General features: G+C 37.9%; 1 protein-coding gene across 8 annotated transcripts in view; it reads right to left on the bottom strand.

The window, feature by feature from the left end:
* Positions 1 to 17347, bottom strand: part of LOC128742843 (basement membrane-specific heparan sulfate proteoglycan core protein) — a 1551467-nt gene that overhangs the window by 1000246 nt on the left and 533874 nt on the right. The gene's annotated exons all lie outside the window — the stretch shown is intronic.

The following is a 17347-nucleotide window of genomic DNA, read 5'->3' as shown; positions in this document are numbered from 1 at the left end:
TTCTGGAGTTATAACCTTGCTCCCCTGTTAAGAGTCCCGCCTTCTTTTGTCACCCAGTGCTGATTCCTTTATGTCAAAGAACATGTGTGCCAAGTTTGGTCGAGAACGGTCAAAGCGTTCTGGAGTTATGACAGAACATACAAACTGTAGAGAGACTTGTTTGACCAACGATACTAATTTTGGTTTTAGCGATGGCGTTTTGGTCATCGGGTTACTAGTAAACTAGTTTATTTGCTGTCTAGGCCAACGTTTCAAGGATTTATTTCCTCTTAATCAGGGCAAAAACATATTAAACTAATTCTTGTCAACTAAATCGTTGAAACGTTGGCCTAGACAGCAAATAATGTATATATATATATATATATATATATATATATATATATATATATATATATATATATATATATATATATATATATATATATATATATGGGTATATATATATGCATGGGTCATTCCACGGGAAATTTGCAGTCAAATTTTTTTTTCTCTTGGAAATATTTTTTTACGTTCTTTGTTAAAAAAAAATCGTCACGTATTTTTGTATTTCGATGTTGCTGTTGGAATTCACAAGATATGATTTGTTAAAGTATTGTAATCCGAAAAATCACTATTTTTTAAATACTGATTGTAAACGTAATTTGTAATATCAAAAAATGACTTTCTACCAGATGTGTTCACTAATCCACAAGCTTTCAAAATTGGTATACCATACTTCCTCTCGATTGTTTTTCAATAGTTAAATAGTGCATTTTTATAAACAACTGCAATTTTTTCAAAGTTGGAACTTTTTTTTCTCAATTTTTTTTATTTTAAAATATTTGTTCATCTTTCTCGAAGAAGCATGCAAAATTTGGAAATGCAGAAATGAAAGCTATATATATATATATATATATATATATATATATATATATAGATATATATGATAATAAAAACGACCGTTGGGTTTGTTAAAGATGTGGTATTGGCTTTTGGTCACGGGTTTCGTGCGAAAATATTATATTTCGTTTATTGTCGACGTTTCGAAGGGTATCCCTTCATCCTCAGGACAGCTACTGATTTACAAAATTTTTAACTTAGTTATACAAGTCTAACATTTAACATTCAACTACTCACAACGTATGCAAATATTTTCTTTGTCAAGTAATTTGTGTCATTTGTGTAGGGTAATTGATCTTGAATGGACCTATTTAGCGCTTTTTAACACCACCACTCGCACTCCTGCTCAATTTACTCGTCATTTATAAATAATATGTGGGGATGTTACTATTTGTTGGAAAGTACCACCTTTTTGCCTTTCTACTATATAAATATATAGTATAAAGGTATAGAAATCACTTGGAAAACCGGAAATGGAAAGAAGGTCCTGCGGGCCGAATGTCATATACCATTCGACTCAGTTTCGAAAACTGAGCATTTTCTGTGTGTGTGTATGTATGTGTGTGTGTGTGTATGTGTGTGTGTGTGTATGTGTGTGTGTGTGTATGTGTGTGTGTGTGTATGTGACGCTTTTAATCTCACTCACTTTTCTCGGAGATGGCTGGACCGATTTTAATGTTCTTAGTGTCAAATGAAAGGTCTAGATGTCCCATTGGTCGCTATTGAATTTCATACTGATCGGACTTTTAGTTCAAAAGTTATGTATAAAAATATGAAAAATATGGGACTTCATTATCTCATAGGTCCCTTAACCGATTTGAACAAAATTGATTGCATATGAAAGAGGAGCCTTGCAAACCCTTAACTTCCAAATTTCATGACGAATGGGCTTGTAGTTTGAAAGTTACATAAAGAAATGTGAAAAAATAGTATTTAAAACATATTTTTGTAACATATAAGCATTAATTCAATGAAAAACATCACACATTTTATTATTATTTGAAAATTACTACTGAGATCTATCAAACGAAACCGAGTTATTTAAAATCGGACAGTTCATTCAAAAGTTATTTAAACTTTAACAATTAAGCACCGTATATTAAACCGTTAAAACGTGTGAATTCAAAACAAATGTTGATTGTATTCAATGTGTGTGATGTATGTGTGTATGTATGTATGTATGTATGTATGTATGTATGTATGTATGTATGTATGTATGTATGTATGTATATATGTATGTATATATGTATGTATGTATGTATGTATGTATGTGTGTGTGTATGTGATCCCAAGCAACAATGTGAGTTTGATTGTACTCTTATGGTGGTTTTCATGACCAATTTTGGTCTTGAATGTCATCATAAGAGTGTAATAAAACTCAAATTGTTACTTGGGATGACAATTTGCAATTTTTAAATTTGCATTGAAATTCAAGAAAAGATGTTTCTCACTTTTCTGAATCAATTGTCTGAAATTTTTGAAGCCTCTTAGTGGAATACGAAATTTGAAATTAAAGAAAAGAAAAAACTTTTACCGACTAAATCCCACTATTTAATATTTATTCGCAACAGATACGTATACGCTTTGAAATAAGACGCTGTTGAAGCCTGCACGTAGTAGGCGAACTACGTATCTGTTGCAAATAAATATTAAATAATGGGATTCAATCGAAAAGCTTTTTCTTTTCTTTGATTTCAGATTTCAATTGTCATTTTGTTCACTTGCTGTTACTCACAATTGTACACGAAAAGCAAACAGCGAAGAAAAGCAGTTAATTTAAGCATGAAGGTATAGTGGTGTATAGGATTAAAAATGAGTTGATTTTTCCAAATAAATTTATACAAATTTCAAACAAATTTTGCGCATCAATAGATGCTCTTTTCAATCAATAGATACTAGAGCTTAGAAATGTTATATGAAAAATAGGAAGTAAACGTTGCACGGTAGTAATTTTGTAAGATTTGTTTTCGTTAATGACATTTTAAAGGACCGATGTCTTATGTCATGTATCATGTTTCAACAAATAAATCAAAAATGACAAGCACTGAAAATCATATCGATCATATTTCCCATTCTCAAGCATGTTTAAGGCGCAGCTTTTGCAACCCTCTTGTTTTCCTAACCCTCCAACATTGTATAAACGATGCGATCAAGCTAATGACTATCTTTTAATGAAAGTACATTCAAAAAAAGCATAAGTTTTGATTTTCATGCAAAAATAATTATCTGAAGGAGCGCCAGCTAAGAAAAAGTTCAATTTCTCTTTTTCATATCTAATGCTCTATTCAGTTATTTTTTCTAATTCAGATATACTGCAAAATTGAAGCCAAGCAAACTAATAGTAAAATTTTGAGATTAATCATTTTGTTGTCGATATTCTTTGTCTTCAAAGGCGAAGTATAATAATAATTTTTCTGAACTCTTGTTTTTCAAAGATGCTAACTTTTGAACACATGGTATTAATTAATTATCAAAGAATCTGTTCACGATCAGATTGGCAGCACAGACGAGATCCACAAAAACTAATCTCCTGCTATAATGCGCTCTTATCATGCCATCACGCTTATCAGCGGCAGTAGGATAGGGACAGAAATTAGAAACCGATCGTACACGATCGTACCCCAAATTCACCACTGCATACATCATCATATCGCTTGTACAGTGGCAGAACAAATCAGTTGAACTCAGATCGTTCAGAGGCAAACAATCTATCTAACCTGCGCTAGATAGACGTGCAATAAAGTATTAAGAATAAAGTTCGCGGGTTTTCCCTAAATCTGTGCTTAACATAAGTGATATTAACTACAGGCAATCCGAACGCTAAGAATCCATTAGAAGAGCTAAGTGCGCCCTATGCTTGGGCTTGAAACCCATCGTGCTAAGTGATTATTTCCCGCAGTCGAAACTTCTTTCTCAAACGCTATCGAAGGCGTTCCAGTTCCCGTCCAATCAGAAACATTTGGTCCTTCGAACCGGATGCACTCCGGATTTTCTGATTGGACGAGTGCGAAGTTAAAACGTGTAGTGACAAAAACTTTTCTGCGGAACATTTAAATTGTGATATTTCGAGTTACGGATTGCGAAAGTGTCTATCTGGAAGATAAAAGAAGCTACCATCTATTGTGTGCCGCCATTGTCGTCAGTGCCTGAAGCTACCGATCGCCATCGCTGTGAGATCGACACCGCATGTAAACCACATGCTTCTATGGAACTGCTCGTCGATTGAGGATTTACTGAGTTTCAGCTAAGATTAACCCGTGTGCTTCTTCCTGGACATTCGTCAATCTGCTGGGAAGTATAAATTTGCATGATTCTAGATCATTTGCATGCTTTGTTGGTTGGGCGAGGGTGATATGTGCGAAATAAAGATTATTAAAATGCATGTGCGTTTTCTTATTGAGTTCTGAAGGTTGGTTTGAGCGTGATTCCTTGCTGACTTGTTGGATTTATTCTTGGTTCGTTGGTCCACTGCTGCTGTCAATTGATTATTGGTCCCTTGTCAAGCGCGATCGTAAATTCCGGTACGTCTAGTCGGTCAAATCTTCTAGCAATCCCAAGGCTGAAAGTGATACCTAAATAAAACTATAAGTTTGCAGTTCTGTTTGATACGAAAGTAACTCTGTAACTATAAGTGCTTATAAAGTGAAAGTGAACTCTGATAAATTGAACGAATAACTCTTTCATTGCCGTTGGTTTGTGATATTAATCAACAGTACTGCAAACAAGTGATTAAGTGAAGTTAAGTGCATAATGGAGGATTTAAAGGATCTGAAGAAGCAGGAGCGGCAGCTGCGGACATCCATCAAGACTATCGGAAAATTTGTTCAAACGTTCCGTAAGGAAGCGCATGAGAAGCAAATCGAGGTTCGACTGGAAACCCTGGAAAATGCAATGAGAAAATTCTACACAGTCCGTCGTAAAATTGAATTGATCGTTGAGGAGGAAGACGAGAAAGTGGACACGAAAGAATCGCCTGAACAACGAATTGAGCGTCTCGAAGCTTTGTCGGATAAACGTGAGATGGAATTTGAGGAGGTTACACGCGCTGTAGAAGAAGAATACTACGAAATCAAATCATCGCTCATCGTTCTGCGACCTACGGATGTAGCATGCAGGCGACCTGTCCCGGATGATACTGCTATAGCAACGCAACCATCAATGTCCAAAGTGAAGCTCCCAGACATCAAGCTTCCGTCATTTACTGGCAATGTGAAAGATTGGGTCACGTTTCGAGACACCTTCCGAAGCTTGATACACAACAATATCCAGCTTGATAATATTGACAAGTTTACATATTTGCGGTCTTCGGTTTCTGCTGATGCCCGACAAGAAATCGATTCTATTGAACTCTCGGCCGACAATTATGAGGTAGCGTGGCAACAGTTGGAGAAACGGTTCGAAAATAAAAAGCTTATTGTGAAGGCACACCTGGATGCTATTTTCGCGATCGAACCAATGCGGAAAGAAAGCTGTGAGGGTCTAAACTATCTGATTAACGAATTTGACAGGAATTTGCAGATGCTGTCAAAGATTGGGGAAAATACTTCCAATTGGTCTACAATTCTCGCCCATATGGTCTGTTCCCGCCTGGATATGGCAACGCTACGCAATTGGGAGAATCAACACAATTCGAAGGATGTGCCGAAATATGAAATCTTGATCGAGTTCCTACGTGGTCAATGTGCTGTTTTACAGTCAATCAGCTCAGTGAGATCGAATTCGGATGAATTAAGGCGTTTCCGTCAGTCTGCAACACATGCAACGGTGCAATTAGCAAGAAGGTGTATATTTTGTGGCGACTCCTTCCATCCAGTGTTCAGATGTGATAAATTTAAAGCCATGTCACTTACTGAGCGAGTAGAGGAGGTTAACAGGAAGCGCCTCTGCCGTAACTGCTTTGGTAACGGTCATTTTGCTGAAGGATGTTCCAGAGGTTCATGCAATCGGTGTGGTAAAAGACATCATACCTTGTTGCATTACGAACACAGCCCAGCTTCCCCGCGTCCAGTAATCGCAGCACAAGGTAGACCAGACACAGCAACACCACAACCACAACAAACACACCCAAAACCACAAGATCAGACACAAAACACAACACCTCAACCACTACAACAACAAAAACCTTCAACCTCATACACAACTATTCGCACATTATCACAAACTATTCACCCTCCACCCATTGTAGGCCAACATACGTCGGTCACTCTCAAGGCCGCTGGTCATTCCTCCCCGAGACCAGTTCTCATGTCGACAGCAATTGTCCGGGTTGAAGATCAGTACGGAAACGTGTCTTATGCTAGAACATTGTTAGATTCGTGTTCTGAATTATGCTACATGACTAGCGGCTTTGCAAATAAGCTGAAATGTCGGGAGTCACCTGCCTTTGTGAGAGTACAAGGCATTGGAAGTGGTAGCGTGTCATCAACTAAGCTCGTCGATGCCAACATTCAACCACGGTTACCAACGATATCGTCATTTGCGGAGAACATTCAGTTTTATGTACTTCCAAGGATCACAAGAACTTTACCAATCAGCCCTGTAGAAGTCGATCTCAGCAATGCTTCCACCGATCTAGTACTGGCTGATCCATCGTATGGCAAACCAGGACCGATAGACATGATAATCGGAGCTGAAGTCTACTATGATCTCCTCGAACAAGGTAGAAAGAAATTAAGCGAAGATGGCCCAACATTGCAACAAACTGTATTTGGTTGGATCATATCCGGACGAGTTTCCGATCAACACTGCAGTGCACGTGCAGCAACCTACATTACCTCTACTGTGGATCTCCAAGAGTTGATTGCCAAGTTCTGGGAGTTAGAGGCCTGCCATGTCAGCAGTACTCATTCAGTTGAAGAGACTGCATGCGAGGAACTATTTGAACGTACAACCGTACGAGATTCTAAAGGGAGATTTATTGTTACTTTGCCAAAAAGGGAGATAGTGATGGCGAAACTAGGAGAATCGAAGCACATAGCTGAAAAAAGACATATGAAAGAGGTTACTGAGGATTCATGCCAGGAACCGGCATACTACATGCCTCATCACGCAGTGATAAAGCCAGATAGTACCACTACAAAGCTCCGTGTAGTTTTTGATGGATCGTGCCGCACATCAACTAACGTCTCCTTGAACGATGCGCTAATGGTAGGGCCAGTGGTTCAGGATGACTTGATCTCGATAATACTACGGTTTCGTCTGCACCGAATCGCTCTCGTCGCCGACGTGGAGAAAATGTACCGTATGGTACAAGTGCAACCTTCAGATCAACACCTGCAGAGGATTCTGTGGAGAGACTCGCCTGACGACCCTGTTAAGACATTCCAGTTAACAACCGTTACATAAGACACTTCGTGTGCTCCATATCTCGCAACAAAGTGTCTTACGAAGCTAGGAAGAGATTGTCAGTCAACGTACCCGTTAGCTGCCAGAGTGATCCAAAAGGATTTTTACGTAGACGATATGCTATCAGGAGCTGACAGCATCGATGAAGCAAATCAGCTGATTACAGAGGTGATAAAAGTGACCAATTCGGCTTGTTTTACACTCAGGAAGTGGAATTCAAACTTCCCAAAACTCCTGCAAAATCTTCCAAAACATTTGCGAGATGATCGATCGACTTTGGACCTTGACTTGTCCGATTCCACTGTAAAAACGTTGGGACTTCGCTGGGACACCAGATCAGATAGCTTTCGGTTCAATTTTCCCCAATGGAGGTATAACGCATCAACTATCACAAAACGTAGCGTTCATTCCGATGCAGCATGCTTGTTCGATCCATTAGGATTAGTGGGACCAGTGGTCGTGCAAGCAAAGATATTTATTCAACAACTGTGGAGGATAAAGTGCGATTGGGATGATCCCTTGGAAGAAGGTTTTCAATCAATATGGAAAGAATATAAACAGAACTTAATGGCTTTAGAGTCACTATCTATACCACGTTGGATCGGCTGCACCAATGACTGGTCTGATGTTCAATTACACGGTTTCTGCGACGCCTCAAATGTTGCATATGGAGCATGTCTATATTTACGGTGCACGTCATCGGACGGAAATACTTCAGTATGCCTCATAACATCGAAGTCCAGAGTGGCACCACTAGAAAACCTTAAAACAAAGAAAAGGAAAATATCTATCCCACGTCTAGAATTATCCTCCGCTCTCCTATTAAGCCATTTGTTTGAGAAGTTTCACCGAAACGCACCAGTTAAGAACACAGTTTTCTGGACTGACTCCATGATAGTTAAGCACTGGCTGGCATCGCAGCCATCGAGATGGCAAGTTTTCATTGCAAATCGCGTATCCGAGATTCAGCACATCACTAAAGATGGAGTTTGGAAGCATGTGCCTGGTATCGAGAACCCGGCTGACCTCATTTCAAGAGGAATGTCCCCTGCTCAATTGCAATATCAAAATCTCTGGTTCAACGGTCCCCGTTGGCTATCTCAAGATCCAGAATACTGGCCTTGCGAAGAGGAACGCAGTCAGGAAGAATTTGATCCTGCTCTCTTAGAAGAAAGACCGTCATCAGTATTTACCATCCAAACACTACCACCAAACGAAATTTTTACTCTCAAGTCGTCATACCCAGAACTTGTCCGATTGGTTGCATTACTTTTACGTTTTCGGCATAATGCTCGAGTTTGTAACCGACAACAAAGGCAGTTAGGAAGTATTACACTCGTAGAATTAGAGCAAGCAACATGTCTACTGGTTCGGTTGTCGCAGCAGGAGTGCTTCCCAGCAGAGCTACTCAGCTTGTCCAAATACGGCCACACTCAAGGAAGTTCGTCGATTACAAGCCTACATCCGCAGCTGTCTAAAGAGGGAGTGATGTGTGTTGGCGGCCGGCTTCTGCATGCTTCAATTCCTGAACCCAGAAAACATCCATTCATTTTACACCATCACCATCCTTTAGCCACATTAATCATGCGACACTACCACCTGCGTTTATTTCATGCTGGACAGCAATTGCTAATCGCATCTATCAGAGAAAGGTTCTGGCCAACTTCTATTCACGGTTTGGCTAGGAAAGTCATTCACGAATGTGTCGCGTGCTTCAAAAACAAACCGAAGGTTTTGGAACAGCTGATGGCAGACCTCCCACCAGAACGAGTGACGCCGTCATCACCATTTTTGAAGGTTGGAGTGGATTATTGTGGTCCATTCCTGATTAGTTATCCAAACCGCCGTGCTAAACCAGTGAAATGTTATGTTGCAATATTTGTTTGCTCGGCTGTAAAGGCAGTTCATTTAGAGGTAGTCAGCGATCTTACTACAGAAGCGTTTCTAGCGGCTCTAAAACGTTTCATTGCCAGAAGAGGAAAACCTCAAATAATAATGTGCGACAATGCTACTACGTTCGTAGGTGCCAAGAGAGAATTAATCGAGCTACACCGACTGTTTTGCACCCAGCAGTTCCAAGACACGATCACGAAAGACTCCGCAAAGGATGGTATCGAGTTTCGCTTCATTCCCCCTCGTTCACCGAATTTTGGAGGTCTGTGGGAGGCACAGGTGAAATCATTCAAAGGGCACTTCAAGAAAACCATTGGACTCAGGACACTCAGCGTAGACGAAATGCAAACCGCTGTAGTACAGATCGAGGCTGTGCTCAATTCTCGTCCATTGACACCGGTTAGCAGCGATCCTAGTGACTTTACAGCGCTCACACCTGGACACGTCTTAGCGCATCGCTCATTAACATCGATTCCTGAACCTGATCTACAAGCTATTCCAGTAAACCGACTGTCCATGTGGCAGCGAGCGCAGAGTATCACACAACAACTGTGGAAAAGGTGGAGCACTCAGTACCTGTCTGATCTCCACAATCGTACAAAATGGACCAAGCAACGAAACAACATTTCAGTCGGAACAATGGTTCTACTGAAGGATGACAACGCACCACCGCTGAAGTGGAATTTAGCACGAGTCGTCAAGATTTACCATGGCTCAGATGAAAACATCAGAGTAGTCACCGTACGCACGAAGGATGGTTGTTTCGATAGAGGGATCAGCAAAATTTGCGTGCTCCCAATCCGAGACAACGCTCAGCAATCTACGGCAGATGGAAACTAGACCCACTGCTGCATCAGTGCGGAGGTCTCATAAGTGAGTGCCTCCGCATCCCAGTTAAGTTTTTGTTTCATATTACAATTCAAAAAGCTCAAGGAATGTTCGTTCTCCATAGGTCAGTCTGCCCGGTCTCCCGGGTCAGAAGTCATCATTTGAAGTCAGCTGCGCTCCTCCATCCGTCAACCTATCGTTTGTCGAAGAAGTCCATCTCGTTTGTGCATGCATATAAGTTTGGTGAAGGAATCTACTATAAAAGTCCAGTTTTATCATGCTGTGTGGCAGCATCATGTTTGGCGCATAAAGCGTCTCCATTAACCGTTGTGGCTATGGTTGAGTCAAAGGGCAAGCTAATCATATCATCTCGTTGACAGTTGGGATTACGTTGGGTCTGATCACCCTTATCCGTCAATCAACTTCCCGGATTCTACGAAAGAGAAGTTTCAACTACCATCGCACTCAAACTACCATCGAGAATTTTCCATACTCTCACTGTAAAGCATTGCTTGGGCGCCGTAATTTACCTGTGGGGTAAGTTGTTCCGGTTTTACAAAAAATTATGCCAGTATACTACATCCAGTTTATCTCGAGGAAATCATCAAACGAATCTCACTACCACTCATGACGTCATGCACAACGAGTCGAAGAAGGAAGGAAGTCTATGTGTCATCCGATGCATCCGCATGCAGCGCATGCAACAACTCTTGTCATCTATTATCCGAACTCGTCGAAGAAGATTCATCGTAAATGCTAAACTATCCGAAAGCAACCAGAGTTCATCGCATCTAAACTATCCGAAAGCAACCAGAATTCATCGCATCTTTACTATCCGAAAGTACCAGAGTTAGTAGCTGAAATGCATCCTCATCGCATCTCACGAGGGAGAAGGCCTACCGAAAGGGTTCGGTGGCACCAAGCACAACCAAAGCAGTTCCGGAAAATAAACATACAATTAAAGAAGAAGATCAAGTGAATCACAAAGTGAAGCTAAATCAATCAAAATCTATATCTAAAATGAAATAATCATAGAAGCTAAGAAAAATTTACAATCACGACCGCATAAAATTATGCTCAGTATAGGGTAGGTAGGAGAATTCATTTGAAACCCGGCTGGTTTCAAGGCGGCCGGCATGTTCACGATCAGATTGGCAGCACAGACGAGATCCACAAAAACTAATCTCCTGCTATAATGCGCTCTTATCATGCCATCACGCTTATCAGCGGCAGTAGGATAGGGACAGAAATTAGAAACCGATCGTACACGATCGTACCCCAAATTCACCACTGCATACATCATCATATCGCTTGTACAGTGGCAGAACAAATCAGTTGAACTCAGATCGTTCAGAGGCAAACAATCTATCTAACCTGCGCTAGATAGACGTGCAATAAAGTATTAAGAATAAAGTTCGCGGGTTTTCCCTAAATCTGTGCTTAACATAAGTGATATTAACTACAGGCAATCCGAACGCTAAGAATCCATTAGAAGAGCTAAGTGCGCCCTATGCTTGGGCTTGAAACCCATCGTGCTAAGTGATTATTTCCCGCAGTCGAAACTTCTTTCTCAAACGCTATCGAAGGCGTTCCAGTTCCCGTCCAATCAGAAACAGAATCTGTTCTGAACACATATTTCATATTGTCAATTCAAAACAAGTTTCCTATGTGGCTCTGAAGCCCGAAAGTTTAAGCCGACCGATTATAAAACTAAATAAGGTGTTACAAGTATTTACGCACACAAGGAAAGAAAATTTAATTATTCTACGCAATACGTTGTGAATTTTACTGGCAAATAAGGATTTTGAGGAATACGGAACTGATATTTAAAAATATAGTCAAGCTAATTATACATAGATGTTCCTGAGAAATTAAATGATGATTATTGTGACAGGTAGAAAGGCTAGGTCACGCCGCTAGGTGGATTAATTCGGGTTTTTCTACATTATCAGTACTTTAAAAATGTATAATTGATGAAACTTTTATTAAATATATCGTTTTTTGCCAAAGCCTTTTTTTGATCTTGAATGGACCCAACATGATCTTGAATTGGACCTATTTTTGATTTTGAAATGGACCTAAATTAGGATTGTCATAGTTTCTTCCATGTAAATGAACAAAATAATAACAAAGAATTTTTTTTTAATAGTACAACTATACTACTGTTATTTATTAATAGGACACAAGGTTGAACAGCTTTTACCTTTCTTATACTCTGTTAGAAAGGTATGAAAGTCGGTTGAAAAATTTGAAATCGGTCACAGTCACCGAGGGTCTTGTTTTTATGTCAGCCCAACAATTGAACAATGTTTCAGTGACTTGATATGCGTTGTGTATGTATCTGTGTGTGACATTTGTATATTGGGAATTTATTATTACCTGTTGTTCAGATATGGTTGAAACGATTTCCACGTCATAAAAAAATTATGTCGCCTATTAGTTTCAAAAATTTAAACCATTCATTAAAAATATGTAATATAACTTGTATTAAACGTAGTTTATCAAGTACAGTGGGGTTCGTGTTTTTATTTAGTGACTACATATTTCGAAAGGTCAGACTTTTTACTGACGTAGGACTACGTCTTACTGCAAAGCATCTAAAGGTTTGCGACAGCCCCTGTCGAACATTTTGAATATAAAACCGTTGCAATCGTGAAAAATTCGTTAATTAGTGGTAATTATTCAATTTTTGACACATTTATATGCAATTTTTTCAGTTGAAAAATGGTCTAGATTTTGCCACGGTTTCGATTTTGGCAACATATGCGACACGCATTTGTTGTCAAATTCGAAATCATACTGTAAATGGTGCTTGAAAAAATTAGACTTGGTAATTCTACTAGGTTTAAAGGTAAGCTTAGATAGTAGGTTTTAATTTTAAATGATAGTCGATGAAGAACTGTACCAGATAGAAAATAGGAAGTTTCAAAAATGAATATTTTAGATCTCAGAGTCACTCAATTTCGGTGGTATTAATTTTGTCACAAGTCAGAGGGAGAGGTGCTTAAAGAAAACTTTACATCCCCCAAGAATAAAATCAGAGGGGTTGTGTATAAGATACGACCACGGATTGGTCCGGTTGCATGATTTTGAATATTTTACTAAACTGATTTTTAATCTATCTGTCAATCGACCAAAAGGTGATGTGAAGTCAACCTGCTTACTTATCGGCGGAATATAAGGCCTTTGCAAAATATTTTTTAAGTTTTTGTCACCCCCCCCCCCCCCCCCTTTGGAAATTGGCTTGAAAAATCGGGGGGCTAAAAACAATTTGGAGGATATGAGTATAAAATCAATTGTCCGTGGGCTCTACAGCCTGAAAAACTCGAAAAATGAGTGTAAAATGTGAGTGAAGTGAGAGTGTGTGAGTGTAAAATGTGAGTGAGTGAGTGAAAAATACTTAACACTTCTAGCACGAAACAGAAATGGAAATTCGAATTCGGAGTTTCCGAAAATCGTCCGAATTCTCTCGTTTTTGTCTTCTTTTCGTAGATTTTTGCATGGAAAATAATAACGTATATATTAAAAGCAAGAACAGATTTGGTTTTCACGCTTAAACTTTAAATAAAAATGCTTCAAACCCATGTTTTTTGCTCGATTAAAAGATCCGGTTGAATTTTATTGGCCTTAGGGTTTTCGGTCAGCGCGCTAAAGGTGTTTTGAAGCTTTGGTATATGCTTGATTAACGTGTTTAAACTATTTCTCATCTGAGTTTTGTCAAAACTTAAACTTACAGCAAAACTTTTTGCTGTATTTATATGGAAAATACAGGACGTTATTTGTCCATGAAAAAATTTTTGATTCCAACCATTTTTACCTTACCATCCTTTTTTAGAATTCGAACACATAACAAAATGGCGGACATTGAAACATAAAAGTATGGTTTTTAAGCGAAAAAATTGACTTTAAACATTTCTAAAAAAATCAAAAATTGCAATATCAAGAAAAGGATGGGTCAAACACTAGATAATTTTGTTGGCTTTCAAACAAAAAAAGAATCATAAGAATTGCTTGAGCCGTTCTTGAGATATTTATGGTACCGACTTTCAAAACCTGGTTTCGAGAAAAACGACGTTGAAGTTTTTACTCGTTGTTTAATCACTCCAGACATGCGCGGTACAAATAGCTGTAACTTTGTCAATATTTGGAATTCATGCAAACGACTTCAAACACATATGGTCAAAATGTTAATCTTTCGAAATAATCAATAAAAAAATTTATGTTTTAAAAAATTGAAAAGGTACTATGCCCCCTTAACAGAAGGCAGTTAGTATCCCTCTTATCTTTTGATCCATCTTATCTTTTAATCAATGATGGTTAAAATTTTTTTATAATACTGAGAATAAATTAAGTTTATATTGTTTTAAGCATAAAATGGCATATGTTAGCTAACTAATTAGGAAGACTTTCCAGTTTCAAAACTAGAGGCTACAATGTACAAACACTATGAAGCAACTACGAAAAAGGATGAGTGATAGTTAGTTTTATCAATATAATTAAGTTTTTATTTAGGCTATAAATCAAGCCTACTTTCAATATCCCGTGCTTATAGATTAATTATAAACGGAGATACTATAGTGACAACAAGCAGTTTCAATGAATATACAACGACGAGTTCGTTAGTGGTAGGCAATGATAGCTACCACCAGTGATGTCTCGGAGCGCAAAACTAGGTCCATTCTACAATCAATACTAGGTCCATTCAAGATCAAAAAAGGGGGTTAACATTTTTAAGGAATTTGAAGATTTTACTGGTTTTACTGAACTTTTAAATACCTAAATTGAAATTACACATATTTTAGCATCATTTTAAGAGTATTGTTTTATTTCAAACCAGAAGGGTTCCGGGTAGTAACAGTTTGAAAATACTCTATGGTGACTGCCAAAACGCTGAAAAACAGCTACTTTTAAATAAGCGGCAATAAAGTGGTTTTGGCTATAATTTTAATTTAATTTTAATATATTTACGTTCAGAAATGATTAAAGATAAACATTAAAGCTAAATACAGTACAAAGACTTGATAATTATATCCTAACATTCTTATTTAAAAATAGGTCCATTCAAGATCAGAATTCGACTGGGTCCATTTCAAAATCATTTACCCTATATGAAGTTGTCGGTTTCTCTACATTGAAAAAGCAGCACATTTATAGTGTGGGTTTTTTGCTAACTATTGACTTTAAAAAGAACTTACACAGATTTTACCCGGGCACATCGAACACAGATTGAAGAATGAAACTTTTCAAATGGCTGTGTGAGATGGCGAAATTTCAAGAAAAGATTGTATGGAACGCTTGGAAACTAATAAAAACAGAGATGGCGTAGCTAAAGAGCAATTTTTGAAAAACAATAACTATCCCAGTTCATTGATAAATCGTCTGATCAACAGATTTCCCACAACAAATTCACGTACCAGTTCAAATGGTGAAACGGAAGGCGAGGAAAAAGTATATCGATTGCTTCACCACGTAGATGTTCTCACCCGTGACCCGTGACCCGAAACCCGTGACCAAAAGCCAATACCACTTATATATATATATATATATATATATATATATATATATATATATATATATATATATATATATATATATATATATATATATATATATATATATATATATATATATATATATATATATATATATATATATATATATATATATATATAGGGTATTGTCGTTATCGTCGGGCCACTGTTATGGTCGGGCCATCACGATTTTGCAGTTTTAGTAACTCATGATATCTATGATACAACCATTGTAAAACTTCATAGCTAACTTTTCACAATATTGCGAGTTTCAATCATGTATTCAAAACACCCGTAGTGAATTCAGTAGCAATATTGATTGCAGCAATATTGATTTTAGAAGATCGCCAAAATTTCGCAAAAATGCAACTAAAAATAGGGTATTTGTACCTATATGATTCGCTGTTCACGGAATTCATTCTTTCCATGTCTCTATATAGAATTTCAATACATATGTCTTAGATTTTCTGCGGTGGCCCAACCTGCACAACATGACCCGACTATGACAACATTTTTTGTCTTCACGTAAATGCCTATAACTTTTTTATTTTTCAAGCAATCAGTTCAAAACTTTCCGGGAATATACCTTATTCTTAGACCTTTGCAACGATGTATTTAGATTTCCAAGACTCCTTTTGAAACGAAAGTTACGGGTGGATTCCAAAACGTGGCCCAACCACGACGACACTCCCCTATATATATATATATATATATATATATATCCATTAATAACTATCTATCTATCAATAACTCGATCTGGAAAAAAGATACATGTTCGTGGTCTTCGGCAAAATTGTGTATTCAAATGTCTGTATGAATTATTTAAAAAAATTCTTTTAAACCACTGCATTATGGCGCTGGCCAAAAGTCAAAAATCCAATTTCAAGGTTTTGCCATTATTATATTTTTATCATTTTCTGGAATAGCTTCGGAGGTTAACCTGAAAATTTTAGCCAATTTGAAGTAAAAATGAATTTTTGACAGATGTCTGAAGTTGAACATGTTGAAAAAAGATATTTTGTTCTTCCATACAAAATGTATGGGAAACTCAACACCAATATTCAGCGATCAAGAAAGTATGGTGGCAGCGTCAGAAAACGATCACGTTAAATACATCTTATATGAATTTTTTTCTATTTTTCGAAAAACTAGGTGGCTTTCTGCGCTTTGCTGCGCTAAGGAAGGAATGTAGATTTTTGACGGGTATGTTAAAAGAGATTTCTTCTCGTTATATCTCGCGCAACATGTGAAAAGGGCCTATGTGCAAATGAGAGATTCTCTTTGTGTCTCCTCTCTTGTGTTTACCACGGCGACATGAATGCATTTCAATGCAGTTTTTCGTTACCAATAGTTAGCAAATAACGCCAGCAACCGTTTCATGCAGAAATAATCCGTTCAAGTGCATTTCCGTGCATCGCCGTGATAGGCGGAAGAGAGGAGATACGAAGACAATCTCTCATTTGCACATGGGATCTTTTCACATGTTGCTCTTGATATAAAGGAATGATTTTCTCTTCCATAGGAGGGAGGGATCAAATCACTATAAAAACTATCTTTTTAACACAAAAATTGAAAAGGTTAGTGTTATGCATCATTTAACTTTTGATGAACTAATGAGCGATAATATTTTTCGATTTTAGATCATGAATTTGGAATCAGTGACTCAAAATTAGTTGAAGATGTTATTTTCAGCCGATTTGAAGTAACTTTTGACTTTTGGCTAAGCTTTGTACGGAGGAGCCTCACTGTGCACTGTGGAAGGATTCCCTGTACGTCCACTGTGATATCCCAATTTTCCATAAACCAGTAAAGTTGGTTTTTGGTGTATTGTACCACTAACATTAGCTAATAAACTACTAAAAATCAACCAA

This window comes from Sabethes cyaneus, chromosome 3 (genome assembly GCF_943734655.1).
Source record: "Sabethes cyaneus chromosome 3, idSabCyanKW18_F2, whole genome shotgun sequence".
Classification (NCBI taxonomy): Eukaryota; Metazoa; Arthropoda; class Insecta; order Diptera; family Culicidae; genus Sabethes; species Sabethes cyaneus.
Note: the sequence above shows the minus strand (reverse complement) of the source record. Positions and strands in the feature narration are given on the sequence as shown.